Raw genomic sequence first — 3,096 nt, forward strand, 5'->3', positions numbered from 1 at the left:
TAGAGCTGTAGATTGTCTCTTTATATGTTTAGTAACAAAAGAAAAAGTAAATAAAAACTACTCCCAAAGTTTGAGCTGATTATACATACGTATACATATACACATTTCCTAAATTAAATGTAAGGCTTTTCCTTTCAGATTCCATCTACAGTATTCATTTGTGCATTCAATTATTCATTTCATGTAGTTAGTAAAAAACTATCATGTGCTAGAGACCAGATATAGGCAAAAGCAGCTGGGGATGGGGCTGACATATTACCAGAATCACTTAAAAATAAACAGTTCTTGGAGTTCCCGTTGTGGTGCATCGGAAACAAATCCAACTAGAATCCATGGGGTTGCAGGTTCAATCCCTGGCCTCGCTCAGTGGGTTAAGGATCTGGCATTGCCGTGAGCCATAGTGTAGGTTGCAGACACAGCTCAGATCTGGTGTTGCTGTGGCTGTGGCGTATGCCAGCGGCTGTATTTCTGATTCGACACCTAGCCTGGGAACTCAGTATGCTGCAGGTGCATCCCTAAAAAGCAAAACAAAAAACAAAAAACCCCCACAGTTCTCACCTTTAAAGTCTCACGTTCTTAAGACAATACTAAATAATTACACATCATATATTGTATTGATCAGGGTTCTTTGGAGAAACAGAACCAATAGAATCTGCATAGAGAGAGAGAGAAATTTATTTTAAGGAATAGGCTCATGTGATTACGGAGGCTGGAAAGTCTAAGATTCTGCAGGGTGGGCCAGCAGGTTGGACATCCAGCACAGAGCTGCACTTTGAGACCAAAGGCCATCTGCTGGCAGAATTCCCTCTTCTCCTGGACAGGTCAGTCTTTTTTAACTTAGGGCCTTCAACAGACTGAAGGAGGCCCACCACATTATGGAGGGTAAGCTGCTTTAATCAGAGCCTACTGATTTCAATGTTAATCTTATCTAAAAAAATATCTTCACAGAGAGACCCGGAAGGGCTGTGCTTGCAAAAGGATCAACATTCCTTTCACTGGAGATTTAGTGCATCCTTCCTTGGAAGAGGAGAAGAAAAACATAAAAAGAAACAGCTGGTTCAAAGTCCAACTTCTTATTTTATGGATGGAGAATGTCCAGGTTGCTACTAGATTACCATAGTTTTCAGCCATGTTCAGACACTGGCGCTTTGTGCAGGCCATTCGACAGTGTTGTGCAAGCAGATGGGAGGGAAGTCCGGACTCACAGAAGGATGTTCATTTAGAAGGAAGCGACACTAATGATCCACGCAATGTCTTGAATATTGTTCTATCGCAGAAAGCCTTAACAGTTCAGTAACTCTAGTTGATCTAGCAAGATAATGTCGTTATATTAAATTTTGTAAGGTATACAATAGCGCTCTCCTATTTTGGTGTCAGTTGTTCAATAAAGTTTTTATTATGGGCTAAAAATTTTTTTAATTTTTTAAAAATATAAAATAAACAAAAAATACCTTCACAGAAACATCTAGAATAAGTATCTGGTACTGTAGCCTAGCCAAGGGAAGATGTAAAATTAACGGTCATGTATGTGAAACAGAGAACAATATGAGACCATCTGTATTAAATATGATAAAATGAAGGGCCAGATCATAGGAAAGAGTGCTAATTATTTACTGACCACTGTTAGATGCCAGATCTTTTTCAGAAATGAGTTAATGCATCACATTAAACCTTGGGTAGACCATATGTAATATCTGCTTTTATAAGTGAAGAAGATGAAGCTCAGAGAGGTTGAGTAACTTGTCCAAGATCACTCAGCATGTATTCTAACCCACCTCAGTGTGGCAACAAAGCCTTGAAGAGTTGGGCAGGAGAGTACTCCACATGTACAAGGAAGGCAGTAGAGGAAATACTGACTGGGTAGCTTTTGTGTGTGTGTGTCTTTTTAGGGCCGCATGTGCGGCATATGGAGGTTCCCAATTTAGGGGTCAAATTGGAGCTGTAGCCCCTGGCCTACACCACAGCCATAGCAATGCTGGATCTGAGCCGTGTCTGAGACCTACACCACAGCTCATGGCAATGCCAGATCCTCAACCCACTGAGCAAGACCGGGGATCAAACCCGCATCCTTATGGATAGTAGTCGGGTTTGTTAATCGCTGAGCCACTACGGGAGCTCCACTGACTGGGTAACTTTAAAAGTTCTTCCCTTAGAATGTAAATTGGTGCAGCCGCCATAGGAAACAGTATGGAGATTCCTTTTAAAACTAAAAATAGAGCCGCCATATGATCTAGAAATCCCTCCCTTGGGCATATATCCAGGAAAGATGAAAACTAATTCAAAAAGACACATGCACTCCAGTGGTCCTAGCAACACTATTTACAATAGTCAAGACATAGAAACAACCCAAGTCCCCATCAACAGATGACTTGTTTTAGATGTGGTATCAATGTACATACGCCATAGAAAAAAGAATGAAATATTGCCATTTGCAGCAACATGGATGGACCTTAAAATTATCATACTAAGTGAATAAATCAGACAGGGAAAGACAAATACTATAAGTTATCATTCATATGTAGAATCTAAAAAATTGTACAAATGAATCTATATATTCAAAATGGAAGCAGAAACACACATAAAAAACAAACTTTTGGTTACCCCCAAAAGGAGAAAGAGAAGAGGGGAGGGATAAATTAGAATTAAAAGATTAACAGATACAAACTACTGTACGTAAAATAGATAAGCAATAAGAACTTACTGTAGAGCACAGGGAAGTATATTCAATATCTTATAATAACTTATAATGAAAATAATCTGAAATATATATATATTTATATGCACATATATATAACTGAATCACTTTATTGTACACCTGAAACTAACACAATATTATAAAGCAACCATACTTCAATTAAAAAGGAAGTTCTGGAGTTCCCGTCGTGGCGCAGTAGTTAACGAATCCGACTAGGAACCATGAGGTTGCGGGTTTGGTCCCTGCCCTTGCTCAGTGGGTTAACGATCCGGCGTTGCCGTGAGCTGTGGTGTAGGTTGCAGACGCGGCTCGGATCCCGCGTTGCTGTGGCTCTGGCGTAGGCCGGTGGCTACAGCTCCGATTCGACCCCTAGCCTGGGAACCTCCATATGCCGCGGGAGC

General features: G+C 40.5%; 1 pseudogene; it reads left to right on the plus strand.

The window, feature by feature from the left end:
• The first annotated feature begins 1,080 nt into the window (after window positions 1-1,080).
• LOC106508669 (small ribosomal subunit protein eS27-like pseudogene) lies at window positions 1,081-1,277 on the plus strand (annotated as a pseudogene).
• Window positions 1,278-3,096: the final 1,819 nt, after the last annotated feature.

This window comes from Sus scrofa, chromosome 7 (assembly GCF_054392235.1).
Source record: "Sus scrofa isolate SSC_HxYL_T2T_F1_AM1 chromosome 7, Sscrofa_HxYL_maternal_Yorkshire_Landrace_v2.0, whole genome shotgun sequence".
NCBI lineage: Eukaryota > Metazoa > Chordata > Mammalia > Artiodactyla > Suidae > Sus > Sus scrofa.